Raw genomic sequence first — 20,928 nt, 5'->3', positions numbered from 1 at the left:
CCTTTGAGATGTAAATCTACCACCAAAAGCTGTCTCCTCAGAGCTAAGTTTGAAATGCAAACATTCAGAGAGCCACCTCTTGCTCCAACCTCTTAGTTCCTATGGGAGTGTAAGGGCCTAACTTTGGTGGCTGTCTTGCTCCAACTTTCACAACTATCTCAGTCATAAAGATACAAGAAATTTGTTTCTACTCTGGATAAATATCAATTAGTAAAAAAAAAAAACCTGATGCCTTAGTCATAGGGACCAAACTCCCCCTTAACACCTTTCAGTGTCTCCTTTAGTACACCCCAGCATTTTCAACAACTGATTTTTGTTTCCCAAAGTGGAGCTCAGTTTACACCGTATTCTGTTCTCTAATACAGTAGTTATTACTGAATAAAATCTGTCTTTACTCCCTTTTACTATTGTCTCACTTTGTTTCTTTTTCTTTTTTTTTTGAGATGCAGTCGGGCTCTGTGGCCCAGGCTGGAGTACAGTGGCCATGATCTCGGCTGACTGCAACCTCTGTCTCCTGGGTTCAAGTGATGCTACTGCCTCAGCCTCCCGAGTAGCTGGGATTACAGGCATCGCCACCACACCTGGCTAATTTTTGTATTTTTAGTAGAGATAGGGTTTCACTATGTTGGCCAGGTTTGAACTCATAACCTCAGGTAATCCACCCACCTTGGCCTCCCAAAGTGCTGGGATTACAGGTGTGAGACACCACGCCTGAACTGTTTTTTCTTTGAGACGGAGTCTCACTCTTGTCACCCAGGCTGGAGTGCAGTGACGCAATCTTGGCTCTTTGCAACCTCCGCCTCCCAGGTTCAAGTCATTCTCCTGCTCAGCCTCCTGAGTAGCCGGGATTACAGGTGTAGACCACCAGGCCCAGCTAATTAAAAAAAAAAATTTTTTTGTAGGCTTGGGGGGGTCTCACTATTTTGCCCAGGCTGCTTTTAAATTTCTGGCCTCAAGCAATCCAGCTGCCTTAAGCTCCCAAAGCACTGGATTACAGGCATGAGCCTCTGTGCCCGGCCCCACTTTATTTATCTTTGACGAAACCTAAACATTCTGTTTATTTGAACACCACTTATACTTATGTCAATGTTCTGAGTAAATGTAAATGAATACTGACAAAATAATAGTATAACATCAGAGAGGTGTTTGTTTTTTGAGACGGAGCCTCGCTCTGTCGCCAGGCTGGAATGCAGTGGAGGCATGTGCCACCACACCCAGCTAATTTTTGTATTTTTAGTAGAGACAGGGTTTCACCATGTTGGCCAGGATGGTCTCCACCTCCTGACCTCGTGATCCGCCCATCTTGGCCTCCCAAAGTGCTGAGATTACAGGCATGAGCCACCACGCCCAGCCCAGAGAGGTTTTTTAAACAAAACAAATATGTAACTGATATCTTGTATTTTAAAACTAAGAAAGCATATGAAATTGAATGCATTCTGTAAGGAGAGTCAGAGTATTGATAAATTTGGACTTACTAAAATTCCTGGAGTAATGACTAAAAGAACCTACAAACTATTGAGAAAATTGGAATAGTAATACATCAACCCAACATAAAGAAAGGAGAGAAAATGGAAACATGCAACAAAAAGAAAACAAATTAAAATGCCAGGAGCTCACGCCTGTAATCCCAGCACTTTGGGAGGCATAGGTGGGAGGATCGTTTGAACCCAGGAGTTCAAGGCCAGCCTGGGCAACATAGGGAGACCCCGTTTTTAAAAAGTGATAAATAAGTCCCCGAAGCAGGGAAGGGAGGGCAAGATGGTTTACATCTCAAATGCACAAGTGTTGGACAGCTGGAGTCAGTTTCCATGGAGATTATCTTTGATAACAGATTTCTTCTGGGGAATAGCTGAGTTTGTGGTTTTGTTTTTCAAAACTCTGCTTCAGCAAGATTTGAAAAAAAAGCAGCTATGGAAACTCATGTGATTCCAGATATGATGGTAACGGAAGAGGGCCACTGGGAAACCCTCCGGAAGCATGGGTCCAATCAATCATCCGAGTGGCCCCAGTCCTCCAATGGCTGGTGGATGAGGAAGGTAAATGTCTGCTCTAAGAAGCAACTGGACGTGCGCATTCATAGCAGAAGGAAACCATCAAGAAGTGGAGTACTGACCATGCTGGAGCAGTAGATGAAAGTGTCTGTCTAAACAAGGACTGCTCTGTGTCCTCACAGATGAATGAGGTCATGCTGGGAATTCCCTCTGCAGGGAACTGGCCTGACTGACGTGCAGTTCCACAAATGCACGTTTGTCTCATGATCTTTTTAGTATAGTTTATTAAAGTATTAATATAGTTTTGTTGTTGTGGTGGTGGTGGTTTTGAGACAGTCTCATTCTGTCGCCCAGGAGAGTGCAGTGGTGCGATCTCGGCTCACCGCAACCTCTGCCTCCCGGGTTCAAGCGATTATCCTGCCTCAGCCTCCCGAGTAGCTGGGACTACAGGCACACGCCACCACGCCCAGCTAATTTTTTGTATTTTAGTAGAGACGGGGTTTCACCGTGTTGCCCAGGCTGGTCCCGAACTCCTGAGCTCAGGCAATCCACCCGCCTACGTCTCCCAAAGTGCTAGGATTACAGGCGTGAGCCATCGCACTCTGCCTCTTCATCTTTAAATGTACAAAAAGATTGAATACGAAGAAAATAAAAGCCTGTGTATTTAGCAATAAAAATAAATAAATAAATAAACGTAATAAAATGGAAGCGTTAAATCTACCAGTGGCTATATTAAATGTAAATAAATTAAATACTCCAGTTAAAAGAGACAGACGTTCGGGGTGTACTTAAAAGCCACCGTCACACACGGTCTTCCCACTGCCCTGTTCGCATGCTCAGCCCCTGACAGCATTGACTTTGGAACTACGCACCTGGTGCAGCCCTGAGCCTCCCAGGGATGAGCACCGCGCTTTGAGCAGCTCTCATACTGCGTCCTCCGAACGGGAGGCGGCTGCGTTCCTGCGCGAAGCACGTCGGCCGCGAACGCCTCTGGGAAATGTATTCCGGGCTACGAGCCCAGAAACGTGGCGGAACCGGTTGCGGGGAGGTTTCTTGAATCTTCTTAGCTGTCCCCCTGACCTAGTTGCTGGCACAAGCTGCGCCCGGAGACGTGGGAGCGTTCTCTTGGTTTCCGAGTGCACAGACTCATCAGGTCACAATTTATGCTTTTGTGACGCGGTGAGTTCAGCCACTGATTCCTAACGGTTTAGAGTGGGGAGGTTGTGCTTGGGCGTCCTGGACGCTGGCCCGCCTGGTGGCTGTAGAGGACGCGACGGATCCCGGGATGGGGCTGGAGGTTTGCAAGAGTCCATCCGAGGGGATTCTGGCTGCGAGTGTGACAGAGTATGTGAAAGCCACATGGAGGATCTGATTGTAGTGCGAGCGAGAGTGAGTGCCCGCAAGGGATCGTCACCTGAGTGAGAGTCTCGGATTCACTGCCTCTTACCTTCCCTTCTTCGACTGTAAAATGGTGAAAATAAGGGTGCTTCTTCCAGGACGTCAGTTTACTCGAAAATCTGGAAAAGAAAAGGCTAAATAATTGATCTGATAAATATTATAAAACAGGATTTCTGTATAAAATATAAATTTATTACTGTATAGTATACCAAATCAGTGTGACTTTTAAATACAGGAAGAAATATTTTAAGGGAACTTATTTTGTGGGACTTCTGCTTTTGCGTCAGACCCTGAGTAGAGTAGGTATTTATTCGGTTGCTTAGGGAACACAACAGATTTGAGAAGCCTCGGATTAAGGAATGATTTATGAAACCCCGTTGACTACCGTGGAGAGATCATAATTTGGGGTTCAAGATTCCAGGTGAGGCGCTATAACTCCACTTTCTGAAGAGCAAACCTTGGCTCAGAGAAGTCCTGGAGCCTTTTAAGGCACATGAATGAACAAGAATTTTTCTAATTCTTTACATTTGGGAGGCACAAATTTTTTTGTAAGGTCACATCTATGATTATACCAGGGATTCTAGTCTTTGATTTTAGAACAGTGGAACTAAATCTTTTTAGGTCACAGATGTATACAAAAATGCTCTTATCAGGTAGGATATTTAAGGGCTCAGAGGTTATCTCCCAGGAGCCAGTTAAGGGCCAGTTCTTTCTTTGGAACGTGCAGGATTTGAGCAGTCCAGGTGTACTGAGTTACCTGTCCACACACCCAGGCCTTGGCTTAGGCTCTCTTGTAGCAAAACTGTCTGAGCATCTGCATTCAATATGACATTTATATGACAGAAACAGCAATAGTATCAGGATGCAGATGGCTATCATTTCAAGGAGCCTGTATGGAGTAGCAGTGGGATTTAAAGAAACAACTAACCTATCTGATAAAGGCATTACATGCATTCTCATATTTTTGTATTAATTTGATTACTCATTTCCCTCCTTGAATCTACTGTTATATGCCACATGATAAAGTTGTACAGAACTATTGAGCGTAGAAATTAGCTGATGGTTAGCTAAATTCTCCCTCAAACCAGTCTTTTTCACTGTTACTTCATTAGCCAGGTATGGTGGTATATGTCTGTAGTCCCAGTTACTTGGGAGGCTGAGGTGGGAGAATCCATGAGCCCAGGAGGTCAAATCCAGCCTGGACAACATATCAAGACCCCATCTCTAAAAATAAATAAATAACATTTTGAAAAAGATTGAACGGTAAAGTTTCAGTTTCTTGTTTAGGGATCATTCCTGCTTCTGTCACTTGGTGTTACAATCATGGTCCCAGGGCCACTGCATCAGGTAGGAAAAAAGAAAGTTGAGGTTATTTGGAGAAGATCTGTGTAACTGTGCCAGCATTCTGCCACACACCCTCTCCTTCTAATCGCCCAGGACAGTAGAGGAATCTATCTAGTGGAGACTATCTTTGGCTTTCCCCATCTTGAGAGTAAGCACACCCTCATGAAGGAGTGCGAGCCAGGCCATACTTTACTTTCCCTTACTTTAGCCAACAACTCTCTTGCTCTCCTAATTGTCTACTGCTTTGAGGATGATATGCAACATGGTATGTCCAAATGATGTGAGAACTCTTTGGACATTGTTGGACACTGTGGGGTGTAAAGTGTTTCCCTTGGTCTGAAGAAATATAACACAGTAATGCCAATTGGCACGTTTCTATTCAAGGTGTTTTATAGTATTTTGAACCTTTACATCTACCATAGGTATGCAAAAGCCCAATCCAGGGTAAGTGTGTCTATCCACTGCCAGGGTTCTTTTGTAGGCTCCTAGGGCTACCAGTGGCCATCGGATAGAGTCTACATGCTATGCTGCCCCTCTGTGTGGGCCTTCCCTGCTGGAAATCAGTCCTAATTTGTTCGTCAGGTTCTGATGTTATCATTATTATCAATGTAGTATATTGTTACACTTAGGACCAGCCTCAGGTCCACGCTTTCCTAATCAAATTGTAATAGTAAGCTAGTGAATTCAAATAACCTGTGAGAATACAGTAGCTATAAATTGGGATCTTCTTCGCATGAAGGCAAACTGGTTGTCTCTTTCCCAAGATTGGGATAATGAAAAAGGCATTTGCAAAATCAGTCAGAGTACTGGTGTCCTTTAATTCGGTGGTACTACTTCATTTAAGCCTCGACAATCTACTGTTAGTCTCTCCCTTTGGCACAGATCTAACAGGGCTATTGTATAGAGGATTTGTTGGTACCAGCACTCTAGCTTCTAATATGTTATTAATAAAGTGGTAATCTCTTGTATCTACCAGGTATTCTATACAGTTTCAAATTAACAACCTATGTTGGCCAGGTGTGATGGCTCACGCCTGTAAACCCAGCACTTTGAGAGGCCAAAACGGGTGGATCACCTGAGGTCAGGAGTTCAAGACCAGCCTGGCCAACATGGTGAAACCCCGTCTCTACTAAAAAAAATTAGCCAGGCATGGTGGCGCACGTCTGTAATCCCAGCTACTTGGGAGACTGAGGCACAAGAATTGCTTGAACCCGGGAGGCAGAGGTTGCAGTGAACTGAGATCGTGCCACTGCACTCCAACCCGGGTGACAAAGCAAGACTCCATCTCAAAAAAAAAAAAAAATTAACAACCTATGTGGGCTTCAGCAATTCTATAAGTTCCTGTTTGGCCTGTCTAATAACATTGATTGAAGGACAAACTTACATGCCTTTAGTTTTAAAATACTAGGTAGGGGAAGTGTTCCTCAGTCAGACATAATACCCTTCCCCATTATGTATTCAGGCAAGGAGGTGCAACCACTTCACATAAGGTCCGTTCAGACCTTCTAGTTTTCATTTACTTTCACCTTAATAACAATCAACCACTGCATCCCCATATCTTCCCAATCTAACTGTAGTCCCTATTAGGGTGTCACCAATAGATTTTGGAATCACAGTGCATTGGGCTCCATGTCAAGGAGTCCTAGAAATGTTTCTTTTCCACCCTGGTCTTAACTCATACACATGCATATAGCCTTGGTCCCAGCTTGGTTGGTCATCCTGATTAATTTGTCAGGCTGTTGCCTTAGTGATTCAAGATCAGGTTTCTCAGTGTCATCTTTGCATTTCAGCTTTTTAAGTTCCTTCAATTTAGGAGAAATAAAACAGATTTGTTTAGAGCCCTTCAGTGTCAGGTGATCAGCAAGGGCTCCTGTTGATCCACCCAACATCTAATAGTGGTGTTAAGACTGTTCTTTTTTTTTGAGATGGAGTCTTGCTCTGTCACCCAGGCTGGGGTACAGTGGCACAATCTCTGCTCACTGCAACCTTTGCCTTCTGGGCTCAAGTGATTCTCCTGCCTCAGCCTCCCGAGTAGCTGGGATTACAGGCACCCACCACCACATCCAGCTAATTTTTATATTTTTAGTAGAGACAGGGTTTTACCATATTGGCCAGGCTGGTCTCAAACTCATGACCTCGTGATCTACCTGCCTTGGCCTCCCAAAGTGCTGGGATTACAGGCATGAGCCATCTCCCTGGCCTACTTTGCTCTTCTTTATCCACTGTCTTGCAGTAAAACCTTAGGTTGTTTATTTTATACCCTTTTTTTTTTTTTTTTTTTTTTGAGACGGAGTCTCGCTGTGTCGCCCAGGCTGGAGTGCAGTGGCGCGATCTCGGCTCACTGCAAGCTCTGCCTCCCGGGTTCCCGCCATTCTCCCGCCTCAGCCTCCGAGTAGCTGGGACTACAGGCGCCCGCCACCGCGCCCGGCTAGTTTTTTTTTGTATTTTTAGTAGAGACGGGGTTTCACCATGTTAGCCAGGAGGGTCTCGATCTCCTGACCTCGTGATCCACCCGCCTCGGCCTCCCAAAGTGCTGGGATTACAGGCTTGAGCCACCGTGCCCGGCCTATACCTTTTTCTTTTCTAATATAAGCATTTAAAGCTATAGGTTTCACTGTAAATGTTACCTTAGCTATATAACATACATTTTGCTGTGCTATACTTTTATATTGTTAATTTCTAAGTATTTTCTAATTTCCATGTGTATTGTTTAGTTTTCAAGTATTGGGGGACAGGTTCCAGATATTTTAATAATTTCAAACTGAGTTCCATTGTGATCAAAGAAAATATTCTATGTGACACTGATCCTTTTTAGTGTATTGAGACTTGTTTAGTGGCCCAGCATATGGTCTATTTTGAATGCGTATAGGTATTTGAAGAGAATGTACATTTTGCAGTTTTTGATATTGTGTTTTCTATATATCAACTAGTTGAAGGTGGTGGACAGTGTTACTTATATCCTCTATTACTTTACTCATTTTCTGGGGGAGGGGGATGTTCCAGTTGTTCTATCAGTTATTGAGAGATGGTTGCAAAATCTCCAACTATGATTGTAGAATTATCTATTTCCTACTTTACTTTTGTCAATTTTTGCTTCACATATTTTCAGGCTGTTATTCTGCACCTAGACATTTCTGACTGCCAAGTCTTCCTGATGAGTTATTGTAACTCTTTTATCATTATGAGAAAATTATCTTTGATAATATAGAGTAACTGGAAGTCTGTTTTATCTGATATTAATATAGCCATTCCAACAATTTTTTTCTGCAAATTAAATGCCAAGATTTGAAAGTTATCTAAGCCATTTCTTGCCTAAGGGCATTATTATCTGTTTGACTGCTTCTAGGAAGTTTTATTTCTCATAAAAGAGGAAAACATGATGTTTATTTTCTTTCAGATATGCTGTCTAGGTATGACACCAAGGAGTTACCTCTTAAAAATGGCACTTTTGAAAAAGAATCGTTAAAATGGAAAATAATAGAAAGAGTCAGAAGTTCTTGCCTCAGGAATCTTGTTTTGGAAATGATTGGAAATGCAAAGGACTCTTTAGGAGACAACAGGAAACTAAAGAGGAATATTTCAGGCATGTAACTGTGCCAGTTGAAAAAATATTATCTGAATTCATCCAGCCTACATCTTTTCTTCTAAATCAAATAATTCATACTGGAAAGAAACTCTCTGAACATAAAAAATGTGAAAATCTTACTCAACAGGGAAGAATTTGTGTCAGTGACAAACTTGATGAAATGTGTGGCAGTGCCTCTGTATTTTACACAAATCATATGAAACGTCAAATTTTACTGCAAAGAAATGCAATATATTTAAAGAATGTGGCAAAGACTGCTTGTAACTTTCAACTAACTCAATATCAAATAAGTCATGCTAATCAGAAACCCTATGAATGTCAGATATGTGGAAAACCCATAAGAAAGCATGCCCACCTTACCCAACATAATCAAATTCACACTGGTGAAAAACCATATGAATGCAAAGAATGTGGGAAAGCATTTATCTGTTGTTCAACATTGATTCAACATAAGAGAACTCGTACTAATGAGAAACCCTATGAATGTCTGGAATGTAGGAAGATGTTTAGGTGGAGTGCACATCTTATTCGACATCAAAGAATTCATACTGGTGAGAGACCTTATACATGTAAGCAATGTTGGAAGGCCTTTGCTTCTGTTTCTGATTTTAATAGACATCAGAAAATTCACACTGGTGAGAGACTTTACGAATGTAAAGAATGTGGGAAGGCATTTAACAGTTGCTCAACTCTTATTCAGCATCAGAGAATTCACACTGGTGAGAAGCCCTTTGAATGTAAGGAATGTGGCAAAGCATTCAATAATTACTCAACACTTAACACCAGAGAACTCATACTAATGAGAAATCTTATGAATGTCAGGAATGTAAAAAGGCTTTTAGGCAAAGTACACATCTTACTCAACATCAAAGAACTCATACTGGTGAGAAACCATATGAGTGTAAGGAATGTGGGAAGGCTTTCACTTGTGCTTCTGACTTTAACAGACATCAGAGAATTCACACTGGTGAAAAACCCTATGAATGTAAACAATGTGGTAAAGCCTTTAATAATTGCTCAGCTCTTATTCAACACCAGAGAATTCACACTGGTGAGAAGCCTTATGAATGTAAGCAGTGTGGGAAAGCTTTTATATCCTGTTCAACACTTGTTCAACATCAGAGAACACATACTAATGAAAAACCTTATAAATGTCAGGAATGCAAGAAGGCCTTCAAGCAGACTGCACGTCTAATGAGACACCAGAGAATTCACAGTGGGGAGAAACCCTATGAATGTAATGAATGTGGGAATGCTTTCATTTGTTTTTCTGATTTTAATAGACATCAGAGAATTCACAAAGGAGAGAAAGCCTATCAGCGTAAAGAATGTGGGAAGGTTTTTAATAATTATCCAACTCTTACTCAACATCAAAGAATTTATACCAGTGTGAAGCCCTATGAATGTAAGGAATGTCAAAAGACCTTTACTTGGCTTAAAAACTTGAATAAACATCAGAGGCCAGGCGCGGTGGCTCACACCTGTAATCCTAGCACTTTGGGAGGTCGAGACAGGCAGATCACAAGGTCAGGAGATCGAGACCCTCCTGGGTAACATGATGAAACCCAGTCTCTACTAAAAATACAAAAAATTAGCCGGGCGTGGTGGCAGGCGCCTGTAGTCCCAGCTACTAGGGAGGCTGAGGCAGGAGAATGGCGTGAACCCGGGAGGCGGAGCTTGCAGTGAGCTGAGATTGCACCACTGCACTCCAGCCTGGGCAACAGAGTGAGACTGTCTCAGAAAAAAAAAGAATACACATCAGAGAATTCACACTGGTGACAAACCCTATGAATGTAAAGATTGTCAGAAAGCTTTTCTTTGTTATTCAACATTTATTCAACACTATAGAACTCGGCCGGGCGCGGTGGCTCAAGCCTGTAATCCCAGCACTTTGGGAGGCCGAGACGGGCAGATCATGAGGTCGGGAGATGGAGACCATCCTGGCTAACATGGTGAAACCCCGTCTCTACTAAAAAATACAAAAAGCTAGCCGGGTGAGGTGGCGGGCGTCTGTAGTCCCAGCTACTCGGGAGGCTGGGGCAGGAGAATGGCGTAAACCCGGGAGGTAGAGCTTGCAGTGAGCTGAGATCCGGCCACTGCACTCCAGCTTGGGCGACAGAGCGAGACTCCGTCTCAAAAAAAAAAAAAAAAAGAAAAAGAAAAAGAAAAAGAACTCATACTAATGAGAAACCGTATGAATGTCAGGAACGCAGCAAGGCCTTTAGGCAGAGAGCACATCTTACTCAACATCAAAGAATTCATACTGGTGAGAAACCATGTGAGTGTAAGGAATGTGGGAAGGCCTTTGTTTGTGTTTCCTACTTTAATAGACATCAGAGAATTCACACTGGTGAGAAGCCATATCAGTGTAAAGAATGTAGAAAATTCTTTATTGATTGTTCAACTCTTATTCAACACCAGAGAATTCACACTGGTGAGAAACCCTTTGAATGTAGGAATGTAGGAAGGCCTTTAGGCAGAGGGCACATCTTACTCAACATCAAAGAATTCATACTGGTGAGAAACCTTATGAAGGTAACGAATGTGAGAAGGCCTTTTCTTGTCTTTCACAGCTGAAAAAGCACCAGAGAATACATACATGAAGGGATAAATCTTATGTATTTGAATAGCATCTTTTTATTTAACAATCCTTACCTAACATTACCAAATGCACATTGTGAGAAACTTCAGAAATATAAGAAATGTGGGAAACACTTTTACCTGTCCCTCAGCTATGCTTTTTCATAACGGAATTTGTACTGGTGAGTGTAAAGGTAAACTGAGGCTGGAGCCAAACCGGGAACAAAGACACAAGGCAAATGGCAGTGAGAATAGCCTTTTATTAGGGCTTGCGGGCGAGGTTCCTCGGTCTTGAAACTACTAGGGCAGGAGTTGAGTAAGGGTCATGAGGAAGGGGTCTTGGGAAACTGTCAACCGAAACTGCTGTTTACGAACTTGTGGAATGCAGGTGAGCTGCAGGTCATGGGGGAGTGTGGTAGCCCAGCCGGAACTCTGACGCATGTAAGTCTGTGGGTGTGTACAAGGGTGAAGGGAGTCTCGAACAAAGGGCCTGCTATGCCGGGTGGCGCCGCCATGTCGGGTCTAGATCCCTGCCTAACAGTGAGAAGCCATGTGAAAGCCAGATATGTGTAAAGATCTACTCTCACAATATACTCAACATTATATAATATATAGTGTGACTCATATAGGAAACGCTTGATTTTAAAATTATCAATTATGGAATAGCAAACAATCTGTAAGTGAAGAAAATCCAGTGACTGTAAAGTTTTTGCCTCATAATTCACAATTTATTAAGCATCAAATGTATATGGGAAAAATAGAGTATCAATTACTAATAAAAACAGTATTACCACTAAAATTATATTTGACTTTTCATAGAGAATAACATATAGAGAATAATCATGTTGACTTTGTGAATATAGAAAAGTGTTTATCTATAATATGAATCTTTTTCAGCATCATTATACTTTCACCAGTTTCCACGTCTATTTTATTACCAAGTAATTTAAACTTTGTATACTTCAGATTACAAATTTCTTACATTGTGATAAGGTTATTGTGAAGATTAAATGAGTGTATCCAAAGACTTTTGGAACAGTTATTGGTAAATAGAAACTATTCAGTAAATATTGGCTGTCATGATGATCACCTTCATTACTACTCTTGGAATATTTATATAAGAACATTTAATTATGCAGATTTTATTAATATAATGAAATCCACCATCACAATTTCTCTGATTGCAAATCTATGATAATTTATTCTGGAATGAAAATTATTAGAATATAGTGAGTATGAGGAAACATTCATTTAAATTTATTTTAGTTGAATCAGAAAATTCACTCTGGAAACACTAAATGGATGTATTAAGTAAATTTTTTAGATTAAAGTTGATATGAGAAGTGATATATCTGAAGCAAGTTTCAAAAGGCAGTGTACATTTTCTGACAATAACTCAAGACAGGTTGGTGTGGTGGCTCACGCCTCTAATCTTAGCACTTTGGGAGGCTGAGGCAGGTGGGTCACTTTAGGTCAGGAGTTCGAGACCAGGCTGGCCAACAAGGCAAAACCCCATCTCTACTAAAAATACAAAAATTAGGCAGGTATGGTGGTGTGCACTTGTAGTCCCAGCTACTCGGGAGGCTGAGGCAGGAGAATTGCTTCAGCCTGGGGGATGGAGGTAGCAGTGAGCAGAGATCTCACCACTGCACTCCAGCCTGGGTGACAGAGTGAGACTTTATCTGAAAAAAACAAACAAGACAAGTAGATACAGAAGATGAATTTTTAAAATTTGCAGTTTATAAACACCACCATATATAGTTCTTGGATTAAGTGAAAAATGCTGTCTGAAATAACAGGCTATTTAGATATGAAAGACAGTGAGAGTGTTGCATAATAAAACCTGAGGTATGTGGCTCATTTGAATAAATAAACATTCAAGCAGAAAATTAAACCCAAAATTAACACTGGAAACGTATTATGTAAATCAATTTGTTTATTCAATGAATTTGAATGAATTAATTTTTTTTTTTTTTTTTTGAGACGGAGTCTTGCTCTGTCGCCCAGGCTGGAGTGCAGTGGCCGGATCTCAGCTCACTGCAAGCTCCGCCTCCCGGGTTTACGCCATTCTCCTGCCTCAGCCTCCCGAGTAGCTGAGACTACAGGCGCCCGCCACCTCGCCCGGCTAGTTTTTTGTATTTTTTAGTAGAGACGGGGTTTCACCGTGTTAGCCAGGATGGTCTCCATCTCCTGACCTCGTGATCCGCCCGTCTCGGCCTCCCAAAGTGCTGGGATTACAGGCTTGAGCCACCGCACCCGGCCTAAAAAGAAAAATTAATGAGCTAAACTGAAAGTGGACTTTATCTAAAAGTGGTTTGAAACAACCTGTAATATAGACTAGATTTGCCAGTTATGATTGAGGTAAGTAAGATAAATGACATAAATGCATCAGTGCAATTGGGAACATGGAAATTGTATAGGCATTTTTAATAGTATGAAATGTTTTGTTTAGTATTTCAATTAAATTTAAAACATCTATGGTAAACTTCATTTTATAGGAATATATAAGTATGTAAATGTTTCTAGTTGGTTCACTGAGGCATAGAAAATTTGAATGAAGCCAAACTTGAAGCTATGGAAAGTCTGAATGAAGCCAAAATGTGAAAACTTTACTCCACAAGGAAGAATCCATGCCAGTGATAAGCTTAATGAAATGTGTGGGAACACCTTTACATTTTGCACAAATCATATGAAACATCAGAGAAATTTCACTGGAAAGAAATGCAGAGAATATAAGGAATGTGGCAGAGACTTTGATCATAACTTTCAGTTAACTCAGTATCAAGTAAGTCATACTAATCAGAAACCCTATGGGCCGGGCGCGGTGGCTCAAGCCTGTAATCCCAGCACTTTGGGAGGCCGAGACGGGTGGATCACGAGGTCAGGAGATCGAGACCATCCTAGCTAACCCGGTGAAACCCCGTCTCTACTAAAAAATACAAAAAAAAAAAAAAACTAGCCGGGCGAGGTGGCGGGCGCCTGTAGTCCCAGCTACTCGGGAGGCTGAGGCAGGAGAATGGCGTAAACCCGGGAGGCGGAGCTTCCAGTGAGCTGAGATCCAGCCACTGCACTCCAGCCTAGGCGACAGAGCAAGACTCCGTCTCAAAAAAAAAAAAAAAAAAAAAGAAACCCTATGAATGTTAGATATGGGGAAAGACCTTTAGAAAGGCCCTTCAAAAAATTATCCCTTCAAAACCACTGAAAAATTAATCAAAGATAATTACCTTTAAAAACTATTACTTAGGCCACGCATGGTAGCTCACGCCTGTAATCCCAGTGCCTTGGGAGGCAACAGCTGGTGTACTGTTTGAGGGCAAGAGCTTGATACCAGCCTGGGCAAGATAGTGAGACCTCGACGCTATTAAAAAATTTTTTTTGGCCAGGCATAGTGGAGCAGTTCCTCAGTCTTTTTTGTCATTTATGACATTGACATTTTTGGAAAATACTGGCCATTTGTTTTATAATGTATCATTCCATTTGAGCTTTTCTAATGTTTCCTATTAGATTCACAGTATGTATGCTTTGGCACCCATATACTATACTACATTATACCATACTGTACTATATACACAGTGCTTTTCCATTTTATTTTAGTTTTATTTGTGAGATGGAGTTTTGCTCTGTCGCCCAGGCTGGAGTGCAGTGATGCGATCTCAGCTCACTGCAACCTCTGCCTCCCAGTTCAAGCAATGCTCCTGCCGCAGCCTCCAAAGTAGCTGGGACTACAGGTGCACACCACCATGCCCAGCTAATTTTTGTATTTTTAGTAGCGATGGGGTTTCACCATAGTGGCCAGGCTGGTCTCAAACTCCTGACCTCAGGTAATCTGCCTGCCTCGGCTTCCCAAAGTGCTGGGATTACAGGCATGAGCCACCACGCCCCAGCCTTTCCCTTTTTATTAATAGTGCATCATATTAGGGCATCAGTAATCCTAACTTTTATCTCTTGATTAAAGTATTGTTGACCAGGTTTGTCCATTCTAAAATTATATTCCCCTTTTTAATTACTAAGTGTTTTGTGGGAAGATACTTTTACGCTATGTAAATTATCAAAACCACTAATTTTTTTTTTTTTTTTTTTTTTTTTTTGAGACGGAGTCTCGCTCTGTGCCCCAGGCTGGAGGGCAGTGGCGCAATCTCGGCTCACTGCAAGCTCCGCCTCCCAGGTTCATGCCATTCTCCTGCCTCAGCGTCCTGAGTAGCTGCACTACGGGCGCCTGCCACCGCGCCGGCTAATTTTTTGTATTTTTAGTAGAGATGGGGTTTCACCATGTTGGCCAGGCTTGTCTCAAACTCCTGACCTCATGATCCGCCCACCTTGTAATCCCAAAGTGCTGGGATTACAGGTGTGAGCTACCGCGCTCGGCCCAGATTAGTATTTTCTAATTAAAAAAAAGTTTCGGCCGGGCGTGGTGCCTCAAGCCTGTAATCCCAGCACTTTGGGAGGCCGAGACGGGCGGATTACGAGGTCAGGAGATCGAGACCATCCTGGCGAACACGGTGAAACCCCGTCTCTACTAAAAAAATACAAATAAATACAAAAAACTAGCCGGGCGAGATGGCAGGCGCCTGTAGTCCCAGCAGGAGAATGGCGTGAACCTGGGAGGCGGAGCTTGCAGTGAGCCGAGACAGAGCGAGACTCGGTGTCAAAAAAAAAAAAAAAATTTCAACTGTAACAGTCTACTCACTTTTGGAATTACTGACAAGGTTTATGTCCATCAATACTTTTAGGTAATTTTCATTTAAGTTGCCTATTCAATATTCATTTTTCTTTCCTTGTCTTCTAATTTTAATTGATTACTGGTAACTTTTATAGATACCTTCACAAAAGACACAAAAGACATAAAAGTGTATCATAAAATGTTGGGATTTTATGTCCCATTGTCCATTTTTGGAAAAGGTAATTTAATCTCATAGAAACTGATAAACATTTAATGGTGATTATCTGTTCCTTCCAAATTTGCTTGGTAAACACTATGTCATACTTAATTTTTTGTTTTGTTTTGTTTTTGAGACGGACTCTCACTGTCACCCAGGCTGGAGTGCAGTGGCGTAATCCCAGCTCACTGCAACCTCTGCTCCCCCGGGTTCAAGCAATTTTCTGCCTCAGCCTCCCCAGTAGCTGGGACTACAGGTGCCCACCACCATACCCCGCTAATTTTTGTATTTTTAGTAGAATCAGGTTTCACCATATTGGCCAGGCTGGTCTCAAACTCCTGACCTTGTGATCTGCCTGCCTCAGCCTCGCAAAGTATTGGGATTACAGGTACATGTACATGCCACCATGCCTAATTTTTTTTTTTTTTTTTTTTTTTTTTTAAGAGACAGAGTCTTGCTGTGTCACCCAGGCTGGAGTGCAGTAGCACAATCTCGGCTCACTGCAACTTCCACCTCCTGGGCTCAAGCAATCCTCTCGCCTCAGCCTCCCAAGTAGCAGAGACCACAGGTGTGTGTCACCGTGCCCAGCTGTTGTTTTTGTATTTTTAGTAGAGACAAGGTTTTGCTATGTCGTTCAGGTTCGTCTCAAACTTCTGGGCTCAGGCGATCTGCCCACCTCAGCCTCCCAAAGTCGTGGGATTACAGGCATGAGCCACAGGACTAGCCATGCCTGGCTAATTAAAAAAAAAAAAAATTGTAGTGACAGGGTCTAGATATGTTGCCCAGGCTGGTCTCAAATTATCATCCTGCTTCAGCTTCCCAAAGCACTGGAATTACAGATATGAGCCCTGTTTCCTGACAGTATTGGTTAATTGTAATAAATGTATCATATTAAGGTAAATGTTACTAGTAGGGGAAACTGGGTGTGGGCATATGAAATTGTCATATCTTTGTATCTTATATAAATCTAAAACCATTGTAAAAACTAGTTCATTTAGAAAAAAAATTAATGACTTTTTTTTTTTGGCTTTTGTAACCAAAGATTCCAAAGATAAATGGAACTTCGGGTATGGCATGATCAAGATGTTCACTATGTCATCAGGTTTCAACACTGAACGCTCAGCTCTCCCTTTGCCAGTGTTTTGGCTTTGACTTGAGGCTAATTTCCTCATGACTGCATCACTTCCAGGCCTCCTCTCTGGACATATCCCTTTCAGTATAAGAGGGACAGCACCTTTGCCTAGCATTCCAAAATAAACCTCTGAGATTCACTTTTACTGGGTCAAGGTAATTGATATGCCCAATCGTAAACCAAGAGCTTCAGCGTGCAAGGAGCCCTCCCTACATGGAGGCACACACAGTCCCACATCTTTTGAGCTTCAGAGGTCAAAGCTCTTGAGGTGTGGCTTGGACCTGCTTCCCTTCTCTCTCATCATCTTGGGTCCAGTTAACCATCACCAACAACCTGGGAAAAGGAAAAAATGGGACCTCATGGCCAAACAGGCTGTTCACTGCTTATGGCACCCCTACAACTGGACCAGAGACTCTTGCCAGGGCTGGCATGTACAGGTACAAGTCACACTTACACTCCATTCGTGACTCAGTAATGACTTCACTTCAATCTCATAGTGAAACTCCCAACTGCTTCCACAGCACCAAGTCCCCAGCACAGGCAACACCTCCCCTGGAGAAGTCCCAGCCAACAAGCTCTGCCACTCTTCTCCCTGCAATTCTGCCCTGAAAATGTCTGGGCCTCAGTTGTGTGAAATAGGCAGGGCAATTTCTGCCCTACTCTGTAGCCACTTGAGAAATCGAGTCAAAGAATTTACTCACATACTGACATCCTGCAGGGTAAGGCTGTGCCTCTTGTGTGTGTGTGTGTGTGTGTTTTTGAGACGGAGGCTTAGTCTGTTGCCAAGGCTGGAGTGCAGTGGCATGATCTTGGCTCACTGCAACCTCCACCACCGGGGTTCAAACCATTCTCCTGCCTCGGCCTCCTAAGTAGCTGGAATTACAGGCACCTGCCACTATGCCTGGCTAATCTGTGTATTTTTAGTAGAGACGGGGTTTCACCATAATGGCCAGGCTAGTCTCAAACTCCTAACCTCAGGTGACCCGCCTATTTTGGCCTCCCAAAGTGCTGGGGTTACAGGCATGAGCTGTAACAGGGTAAGGCTGTACCTTTTATGGGTTGTCAGCAGCTCAATGTCTTGCTATTAAAACAAGAGGTTTACTAGATATATCCAAACATAAGAAGAGTGGGGCACAGGATTCTACTCCAGACAGCAACACCAGCTGTGTGGGCTCCTTCCCCACAGGGGTCACAGCAGTCCTGGAACGGATCCCTGTGGAAGAAACCAGCACTCACAGACCAGGACTCTGTTTATGAGCTCACTCAGAGACCTAACTGCCCCATCTCCTATTCCAAGAGAAGGCTTATCATTGGTCCTGCATCTCGTACCTTGCATGGAAATTCTGTCTTCAAAAGCAACCCTGCAGTAATTGAAGCAAAGCAGATGTCTAATGCATCAGAGTGACCCCGTACCAAGCTACATCCCAAGCCCATTGACTGGCAATGCCCAGCTGACCATGGGGCTTCTGGAATGGAAAATTCATGGAATAGGACAGTACATCAGATCCCTGTCAAGATCCCTCTCCATATACTTAGTAATAATAATTTTATAGTTGGTGAAAAGGTAACACATGTTCATAGTTCTTTTCAAAAGCAAATCAAACTGTTAAAAAGGGTGTCCCATTAAAGGTAGGTTTCTCTCCTATTCTGACCAGTCCCTCAGTTCTACCCCAGTCCCAGAAATCCACTTAATCATTTTCTTGCATCTCATTCTAGATATCCCATCCTCACACAAGCACATGTATGCATCTAAGTGTACTTCCTATTTTTTACACATTTCTAGTTTTTTTTTTTTTTTTTTTTTTTTTTTTTTTACTTAAACAATTGTTATTCAATCCCCATATTAAACTTTTTTTTTTTTTTCAGACGGAGTCTCGCTCTGTCACCCAGACTGGAGTGCAGTGGCGCAATCTCCACTCACTACACGCTCCGCCTCCCGGGTTCACGCCATTCTCCTGCCTCAGCCTCCCCCATATTAAACTTTCTTAGAGACTATTTTATTATTTTTTTTTATTTCTGAGACAGGGTCTCACTCTATTACCCAGTCTGGAGCACAGTGGCATGACTACAGCTCACTGCAGCCTCAATTTCCTAGACTCAAGTCATTCTCCCACTTCAGCCTCCTGAGTAGCTGGGACTAAGGTGCATGCCACCATGCCTGGCTAATAAACTTTTTGTAGAGATGGGATCTCATGTTACCCAGGCTGGTCTCCAACTCCTGAGCTCAAGCAATCCCCATGCCTAGCTAGGCCTCCCAAAGTGCTAGGATTACAGGCATGAGCCACCACTCCCAGCCTCTTAGAGACATTTTTTTTTTTTTTTTTTTGAGAGTCAGGGGGATCTCACTCTATCGCCCAGGCTGGAGTGCAGTGGCGTGATCTCAGCTCACTGGAACCTCCGCCTCCCAGGTTCAAGCAATTCTCCTGCCTCGGCCTCCTGAGTAGCTGGGATTACAGGCGTGTACTACCACATCTGGCTAACTTTTGTGTTTTTAGTAGAGATGGGGTTTCACCATGTTGGCCAGGCTGGTCTCGAACTCCCAACCTCAAGTGATCCACCAAAGTGTTGGGATTACAGGTGTGAGTCACTGCACCTGGACTCCTTTGACTTTTAAAGGTGTCTCAGTAGGCAATAAATTAAATGGTCAATTACCAGAAGGGTGAGGCTCTGGAGACAACAGCCAGCCATGAAAAGCCATCCAAATTTTCTCCCTTCCAGTGAGCAAGGCACATCCCAGTGAGGTGGGGGTGAGACAGACTACAAAAGCAGCCCAGACACTATCAGTGAACACCTCCAGTCCCATCTGTCCATCAAGGGGGCAGTGGGCAGCCATGTCTCTCCTTTAGGAGCCAAGTGGAACAGCGAAGGGTCAGCAGCCAACAGAACCTGGTGGACAGTGGGATCTTCGCTATGGTTGCATTCAAGTGCTGGAAACATCACTTCTTTGAAGAAATCAAGTGGCCAGACCAATTCTTACATCATCAACCCTGATGAATCCATCTGGACTTAGTAAGAAAAGACGGATACAGCTGGAGAACCTTGAACTGTGGATCATATACTGAAGTTCCAGCCTCATGCCAGTGGAAATGCTGCAGCCTCAGAGATCTGCAGATCAAAGACTGTGATGCCATCATGCTTATTTAAAGAGGCTGACAAGAGCCTGTAAGTTCTCAGGGATAGCCATGCCCAGGCTAACCATGATCTAGATGCCCAGTGGTCCTGTCTCTACTTCACACTCTTATCAAGATCATTGTGATGTTTCTGAAGCATAAATATGAACCCAGCCCTCCCCTGTTCAATTCCTGCTCCCCATTACTTACAGAATGAAGTTCAAGTTCCTGTGCTTCATTCAGGGTCTTTGAAAATCTAGCCCTTGTTTACCCCTGTAGTTCCCCTCCCCACTCCCTAAAGGCATCCCACACTTCGGCCAAGCACAAACATTTGCAAGTCCCCAAATGCTGACTGCCAGGTCATACCTCCATTACTCTTGAGTCAACAATCCTTTTTTTTTTTTTTTCTTTGAGATGTAGTCTTGCTCTGTCGCCCAGGTTGGAGTACAGTGTTGCGATCTCGGCTCACTGTAACCTCTGCCTCCTGGGTTCAAGCGATTCTCCTGTCTCAGCCTCCTGGGTAGCTGGGATTACAGGCATGTGCCACCATGCCCAGCTAATTCTTGCTTTCTTTTTTCTTTTTTGATGGAGTCTCGCTCTGTCGCCAGGCTTAAGTGCAGTGGTGTGATCTCGGCTTACTGCAACCTCTGACTCTCTGGTTGAAGCTATTCTCCTGCCTCAGCCTTCCCAGTAGCTGGGATTACAGCCACACGCTACCACGCCCAGCTACTTTTATTTCTAGTAGAGACAGAGTTTCACCATGTTGGCCAGGATGGTCTCAGGATCACCTGAGGTGAGGAGTTTGAGACCAGAATGCTTGGAGACATTGAATTTATCCAAGAGTTCATCTAGGAACAAAGGAGAAAAAACAAATCTCATTTGTTAGAATATTCCAAGTCCAGGTATGGAA

The 20,928-nt window shown here is 43.0% G+C and overlaps 1 pseudogene; it reads left to right on the top strand.

Annotated features, from left to right (window-relative positions):
- The first annotated feature begins 1,758 nt into the window (after positions 1 to 1,758).
- Positions 1,759 to 2,040, top strand: LOC115900834 (annotated as a pseudogene).
- The last annotated feature ends 18,888 nt before the right edge of the window (positions 2,041 to 20,928 follow it).

Source organism: Rhinopithecus roxellana, chromosome 12 (assembly GCF_007565055.1).
Source record: "Rhinopithecus roxellana isolate Shanxi Qingling chromosome 12, ASM756505v1, whole genome shotgun sequence".
NCBI lineage: Eukaryota > Metazoa > Chordata > Mammalia > Primates > Cercopithecidae > Rhinopithecus > Rhinopithecus roxellana.
Note: the sequence above shows the minus strand (reverse complement) of the source record. Positions and strands in the feature narration are given on the sequence as shown.